Raw genomic sequence first — 7,500 nt, 5'->3', positions numbered from 1 at the left:
AAATAAATGAATAAAGAATAAATAGATAAATCAATAAATAAATAACCCTAGGTATACAATAATGCTGTACAATTAAATTATGTGGGAGTACCCAGGCCAAGGTCAACGTCGGAACTTGGCAGCCGTAGACAGGAACTGCACAGGACCAATGCTGTAAACGTGTAATTGCATGGTTCACATCTCATACATTGGGCTGCAGTCCTGATGTGGCCACGGTGCAGTGTGGTTTGGCAATTAATTTATGAGGTTGAGGAGTCTGGAAATGCCGAAGAGAAAGAGGACAGAAATACAAAAGTAGAGGGCAGAAATACAAAAAGAAACAAACCTCCAGGCCATCAATGTGAAGATACAACTAGGTTTTGTTTGTGTTGCAACTTGGTGAGAAATACAGGTATTTGTTTTTTGTCGGTTTCATTAGAAGTGGAAAATATTCACTTTCAGTTTATTATCATTATTATTATTATTATTATTATTATTATTACTATTATTATATATATATATATATATATATATATATATACATACATATACATACATATATATATATATATATATATATATATATATATATATATATATATATATATATATACACACACACACACACACACACACACACACTTTCAACGAACGGACGGCTTGACGAACGCTCTGAAGAAAAGTGCAGATTGAGGATACCAACGCAAAGAGAAGTGCCTTTTTGTATTTGCAGGGGGGGGGGAATTGCTCGTGAGGTAGTGGGAAAGTAAGGAAAGAGGAGAGGGGGAGGGATTACTGGGGAAATGGAAGGTAATGAGGATGTGGAGGACTTGGCCCAGGCAGACGGGCGGAAGGTCAACATGAAACGACCACCGGATGACGAAATGGCAAATAAAAATGTAAAGATTAGAAGTATAGAGAGGAGAAATACAGTAGAAAGTGACGAGAATATGTTCCAGGGATTTAAAGAGGGTGGGGGGGACACAACCCCCCCCAGACTGATAAGACTAGAGGAGAGAGTTGATAAGGTGATCGAGGACTTGGAACGTAAGTTAGGTAATGTAGGCTCCATTCTCCAAAGAATTGAAAGATTGGAACAACTAGAGAAGGCTAACAGAAACTTAACTGAAGAAGTAGAGGACCTAAAAAGACAGGAAATGTAAAGGAGGAGAATGAGAAATTGAAGAAGAATAGTAATGAAAACAGTGAGAAAATAGCTACAGAAGCTAAAAATTGGAGAATAACTCAAGAAGGGAATAAGGTTTCATTCACTGACATAGTCAAACAGCAATTGAAAGAACATAATGAAGACTCAGTTATTAAAGTGATGAGACAGAAGGAGAATATAGTAAGAGAATTAGCTGACAAAAAGAAATGTATAATTATATTAGGAATGGAAGAGAAACATAACCCAGATAGAACCGCAAGAATCAAGGAGGAAAATGAAAGGGTAAGCAGTTTATTAAAATTAGTCCAGGAAGATGAACCAGAAATTATAAAGGAAATTGAGGAAAAATTCAGACTCGGAAAATATAGTACAGATAAGACCAGACCAATTAAGATTAAATTCAGGTCACAAACAACGGCAGAGAAAATTCTATCCAAGACAGGGAAACTAGCAACAAATGATCAATATAAAAAGGTATGGATAAAAAGAGAAATGAATAAGGAGGAAAGAGAGGCAGAAAAGCAGAAAAGAATTGAAGCTAAGGCAAAAAACGAGGAAAGAACGGAGTCAGAGAAAGAGAGATTCTATTGGAGAGTAGTGAACATGAAAATAAAGCAGTTCGACATACTAAAGAAAAACATAAGGGAAACAGAGAACACAATGGAAGTGGCAGAAAACTAAGAGTGTCTTACACAAATATAGATGGATTGATAACAGGATTGAACTGAATGATTATTTGAAAGAAAAAGAACCGGACATAATGGGAATTGTAGAAACAAAATTAAAAGGCCCACTACCACCCAACAGTGTAGGACATGATACATACAATTATTGGATTAGAAACAGAGAGAAAAAACAAGGGGGTGGAGTTATGTTCCTGACAAAGAAGGATATAAACGTGAAAGGTGTCATATATGGAAAGAATACAGTAGAGATGATTATGATAGAAGTGGAAGACCGAGATAAGAAGAGCAGAAAATTTGTGATCAACTATGTGCCTCCGAAAACAGCCTCATGGGAGGAGAATGAACATAAAAGTATGTTAGAGGACACAAAGATAGCATTAACTAAAATAATGGAAGACGGAGGAAGAATAGTTATGATGGGCGACTTTAATTGCAAAGAAATCTGCTGGGAAGAAATGACAGTAAAGAGTGGTGATGACTCATGGGGAAATGCTCTACTTGAGATGATTACTGACCATTCAATGACACAATGGATACAAGAGAACACTAGGTATAGAAATGAAGAAGAACCATCGAGGCTAGACTTAATAATTACATCTGAACCTAGAATAGTGGACAAGATTGAATATAAAACACCAATAGGTAAAAGTGACCACATATTGATTGAACTGGAACTTAATGAAGAAAAATATATGAAAAGAAATGAACAATATAGAAAAGGAAGAATGATGTATGAAAAAACAAACTTTGATAAAATAAGAGAATTCTTCCAACAAGAAAACTGGGAAGAAATATACAAAGAAGAAACATCAGTGGAAGAGAAATGGAATATTTTGACAAAAATTTACAAAGAAGGAGTGGAAAAGTATGTCCCAAGACAAAAACAAGAAAAAGAATATGTAAAATGCTGGTACAACAAAAGTTGTAGGGAGTTAAAAGACAAAAGAGACAAAGCCTGGACCGGATGGAAAAAAGACAGAAGACCTGAAAAATGGAAAATATATACTGGTTATAGAAATGAATATGTACAAAAGTGCAGAGAGGAAAAAAGAAAATATGAAAAAGATGTTATAGAAAAGTGTAAAGATCAACCAAAACTATTCTACAGATTTGTAAACAATAAACTGAAAAACAAACAAGACTTGGAGAAATTAAGACAAGGGGGAGTTGAATACACTGAGGAAATGGAAATGGCAGAAATTATGAACAAACATTTTAAATCAGTGTTTACAAGGGAAAATATACAACCTGAAGAGATTGAGTGGAAGGAAAAAGTCCCCCCCATGGAAGAAATAGAAGTAACGAAGAATGAAATATTGACACACTTGGGTAATTTTGATGTCAGAAAATCGCATGGGCCAGATGAAATAGCAAACTGGATTCTGAAAGAATGTAGGAATGAACTGGCAGACAAAATACATAGCATAATAAGCAGTTCCTTAAAAGAAGGAAAAGTTCCAGAAGATTGGAAAAAAGCAAATATAGTACCTATATATAAAGGAGGAAATAAAGAAGAACCTACCAACTATAGACCAGTCTCTCTAACAAGTACAATAGCAAAAATATGTGAAAGAATTATCAAAAGTAGATGGGTAAAATACTTGGAAAAAAACAACGTACTAAATCCAAGGCAATTTGGATTCAGACAAGGACGATCATGCGTCACCAATTTAATATGTTTCTATTCAAGGCTAATAGATATAATACAAGAAAGAGATGGATGGGCTGATTGTGCATTTCTAGACCTAAAAAAAGCTTTTGACAAAGTACCACATAAGAAGTTGCTTAAGAAATTAGAATATGAAGGAGGAATACAAGGTAAATTGCTAAATTGGATGGAAGACTTTTTGCAAGAAAGAAAAATGCGAGTAGTGATAAGAGATCAGCACTCAAAATGGAATGAAGTAATAAGCGGTGTCCCGCAGGGAACAGTTCTGGCCCCAATAATGTTTGCTATATATATTAATGATATGGATGAAGGAATTGAAAGCTATATGAGCTTCTTTGCAGATGATGCAAAATTACTGAAAAGAGTGAAAACTGAAGAAGATTGTGAATCACTACAGAGAGATCTAAATAAAGTACAAGAATGGAGTAGGAAGTGGGAGATGGAGTTCAATACAAAAAAGTGTAGTATAATGGAATTTGGAAAAAGCAAAAACAGAATAACAGGATCATATAATTTGGGAGAAGAAGGAATAAAAAGAGTAGAAAATGAGAGGGACCTGGGAGTCATTGTTATGAATAATATGTCACCTGAGAAACATATAAATAAGATTTTTGGAGAAACTTATAATTTAATAAGAACAATCAAAGTGGCATTTACATACCTGGATGAAGAAATGGTGAGGAAAATCCTAGTCACCCTGATAAGACCAAGATTGGAATATGCAGCAACGATATGGTCACCAAGTACAAAAAAATGTATAAAAAAACTTGAAAGAATACAAAGAGCAATTACTAAACTGGCACCAACACTCTCAAAACTATCATATGAAGAGAGACTACAAAAACTTAAACTACAGACACTAGAGCAAAGAAGAGAGAGAGGAGATTTGATAGCTATTTACAGAATCATGAAAGGCATAGAAATTACTGATAGAGAGAATCTGATAAAATGGGATGACAGAAATACAAGAGGACACGGAAAGAAAATAAAAAAAGACAACTATAGAAGAGATTTGAAAAAGAACAGCTTTCCTCACAGAGCAATAGACAGTTGGAACAAGTTAGATGAGAAAGTGGTGTGTGCAAAAACAATACATGAATTTAAAAATAGTTTAGATAAAATGAGATATGAAGACGGGACCTCACGAGCATAGCTCCCCTTCCCGTAAAATACAACTAGGTAAATACAACTAGGTAAATACACACACACTTCAACGAATGGACGGCTTAGAAGACGTTCTGAAGAAAACTGAAGTCTGTGGATCCCAACGCAAAGAGAAGTGCCTAGTGTTTTTACAGGGTGGGGGGGGAAATTGCTCGTGGAGTAGTGGGAAAGTAGGGAAAGAGGAAAAGGGGAGGGATTACTGAGGGAAATGGAAGGAAATGAGGAGGGAGTAGACTTGGCCCAGGCAGACAGGCGAAAGGTAAACAAAAGACCCCCCGATCAGCTGAGCGATGATGAAATGTCTAATAAAAATGTAAAGATTAGAAGCATAGATAAGAGCAATACAGTAGAAAGTGATGAGAATATTTTCAAGGGATTTAAAGAGGGTGGGGGGGACACAAACCCCCCCCGACTGACAAGACTAGAGGAGAAGGTTGATAAGGTGATCGAGGACTTGGAGAGTAGGTTAGGTCATATGAACACCATTTTACAAAGGGTTGAAAGATTGGAAGAACTAGAAAAGGCGAATAAAAACTTAACTGATGAAATAGAAGACCTAAAAAGACAGTTAAGAGAAGTAAAGGTGGAGAATGAGGAATTGAAGAAACTAAGAATTGGAAAACAACCCAAGAAGGAAATAAGGTTTCATTCACTGACATAGTCAAACAGCAATTGAAAGAACATACTGAAGACTCAGTTATTAAAGTGATGAGACAAATAGAGATTATAGTAAGAGATTTAGCAGACAAGAAGAAATGTATAATTATATTAGGAATGGAAGAGAAACACAACACAGATAGAACCACAAGAATCAAAGAGGAAAATGAAAAAGTAAACCAATTACTAGAATCAGTTCAGGAAGATGAACCAGAAATTATGAAACAAATCGAAGAGAAATTTAGACTCGGAAAGTATAGCACAGACAAGACCAGACCAATTAAGATTAAATTCAAGTCACAAACAACGGCAGAGAATATCTTATCCAAAACAGGGAAACTAGCAACAAGTGAACAATATAAAAAGATATGGATAAAAAGGGAAATGAATAAAGAGGAAAGAGAGGAAGAAAAGCAGAAAAGACTGGAAGCTAAGGCAAAAAACGAGAACAGAACGGAGTCAGAGAAAGAGAGATTCTATTGGAGAGTAGTGAACATGAAACTAAGGAAGTTCGACATACAAAAGAAAAACATAAGGGAAACAGAGAACACAATGGAAGTGGCAGAAAACTAAGAGTGTCTTACACAAATATAGATGGATTAATAACAGGATTGAATGAGCTGAATGATTATTTGAAGGAAAAAGAACCGGACATAATGGGAATTGTAGAAACAAAATTAAAAGGCCCACTACCACCCAACAGTGTAGGACATGATGCATACAATTATTGGATTAGAAACAGAGAGAAAAAGCAAGGGGGTGGAGTTATGTTCCTGACTAAGAAGGATATAAACGTGAAAGGTGTCATATATGGAAAGAATACAGTAGAGATGATTATGATAGAAGTGGAAGACAGAGATAAGAAGAGCAGAAAATTTGTGATAAATTATGTGCCTCCAAAAACAGCCTCATGGGAGGAGAGTGAACATAAAAGTATGTTAGAGGACACAAAGATAACATTAAATAAAATAATGGAAGATGGAGGAAGAATAGTTATGATGGGCGACTTTAATTGCAAAGAAATCTGCTGGGAAGAGATGACAGTAAAGGGTGGAGACGACTCATGGGGAAACGCTCTACTTGAGATGATTATTGACCACACAATGACACAATGGATACAGGAGAACACTAGGTATAGAAATGAAGAAGAACCATCGAGACTAGACTTATTAATTACATCTGAACCTAGAATAGTGGACAAGATTGAATATAAAACACCAATAGGTAAAAGTGACCACATATTGATTGAACTGGAACTTAATGAAGAAAAATATATGAAAAGAAATGAACAATATAGAAAATGAAGAATGATGTATGAAAAAACAAACTTTGATAAAATAAGAGAATTCTTTCAACAAGAAAACTGGGAAGAAATATACAAAGAAGAAACATCAGTGGAATAGAAATGGAATATTTTGACAAAAATTTACAAAAAAGGAGTGGAGAAGTATGTCCCAAGACAAAAACAAGAAAAAGAATATGTAAAATGCTGGTACAACAAAAGTTGTAGGGAGTTAAAAGACAAAAGAGACAAAGCCTGGACCAGATGGAAAAAAGACAGAAGACCTGAAAAATGGAAAATATATACCGGTTATAGAAATGAATATGTACAAACGTGCAGAGAGGAAAAGAGAAAATATGAAAAAGACGTCATAGAAAAATGTAAAGATCAACCAAAACTATTCTACAGATTTGTAAACAATAAACTGAAAAAACAAACAGGACTTGGAGAAATTAAGACAAGGGGGAGTTGAATACACTGAGGAAATGGAAATGACGGAAATTATGAACAAACATTTTAAATCAGTGTTTACAAGGGAGAACATACAACCTGAAGAGATTGAATGGAAAGAGAAAGTCCCCCCTATAGAAGAAATAGAAGTATCAAAGAATGAAATATTGATACACTTGAGTAATCTTGATGTCAGAAAATCGCATGGACCAGATGAAATAGCAAACTGGATTCTGAAAGAATGCAGGAATGAACTGGCAGACAAAATACATAGCATAATAAGCAGTTCCTTGAAAGAAGGAAAAGTTCCAGAAGATTGGAAAAAAGCAAATATAGTACCTATATATAAAGGAGGAAATAAAGAAGAACCTACCAACTATAGACCAGTCTCTCTAACAAGTACAATAGCAAAAATTTGTGAAAGAATTATCAAAAATAGATGGGT

The sequence above is a fragment of the Oratosquilla oratoria genome, chromosome 2 (assembly GCF_046742065.1).
Source record: "Oratosquilla oratoria isolate Oo_2021 chromosome 2, ASM4674206v1, whole genome shotgun sequence".
NCBI classification, from domain to species: domain Eukaryota; kingdom Metazoa; phylum Arthropoda; class Malacostraca; order Stomatopoda; family Squillidae; genus Oratosquilla; species Oratosquilla oratoria.
The sequence above is the reverse complement of the archived record's forward strand: the minus strand, read 5'-3'. Positions refer to the sequence as shown.